The sequence below is a fragment of the Seriola lalandi genome, unplaced genomic scaffold (assembly GCF_002814215.2).
Source record: "Seriola lalandi dorsalis isolate HSWRI2012SDOR001 ecotype SW California unplaced genomic scaffold, Sedor1 jcf7180001962424, whole genome shotgun sequence".
Classification (NCBI taxonomy): domain Eukaryota; kingdom Metazoa; phylum Chordata; class Actinopteri; order Carangiformes; family Carangidae; genus Seriola; species Seriola lalandi.
Genome location: NW_019433093.1, coordinates 1 through 471, shown reverse-complemented (window position 1 = coordinate 471; position 471 = coordinate 1). Strand labels below are relative to the sequence as shown.

Sequence of the window (471 nt, the reverse complement as noted above, 5' to 3'; positions counted from 1 at the left end):
GGCAGCATCGCGCTGTTCATACACTGTGGGAGGGGCAGAAATCAATGTGTCTTTCTTCAACAAAGTAAAGGGTAACAGAACCACATTTATTTTCAACAGATCCATTAATAGGTAAAATAACAAGTAGCTCTGGTCCTTTAACACACAGTCTATTCAAAGGCTACATGTTGTTCTATGTTCCAACTACTGTACCTCTGTGGATGCCCAGCTTCTGTGTGATGTTATGGGTGTATGCTGTTCTTTTCTTTAAGTCATCAAACAAGCCTTTGAGCTGATAATCAACACGCTTAGTGTCAGGGTTTCCACTGGTGTACCTGAACAGAATTCAGACAGAGGCTCCATGAGTGACACAAAGGTGCACTGTTGCCCTAATTTAAAATAAAGACATTATATGACATGGAGTTGGACTTTGTAACAAACCTTTCCACAGCCTCTCTGAAGCCTTTGGTCATGAACAGCACCTGCAGCACA

General features: G+C 42.0%; 1 long non-coding RNA gene across 1 annotated transcript; it reads right to left on the bottom strand.

Moving 5' to 3' along the window:
- LOC147820374 (uncharacterized) lies at positions 1–471 on the bottom strand. Its single transcript, XR_015438426.1, has 3 exons — positions 421–471; positions 193–314; positions 1–23 (listed from the first exon to the last, which is right to left on the bottom strand). It is a non-coding gene; the product is annotated as an uncharacterized LOC147820374 (long non-coding RNA).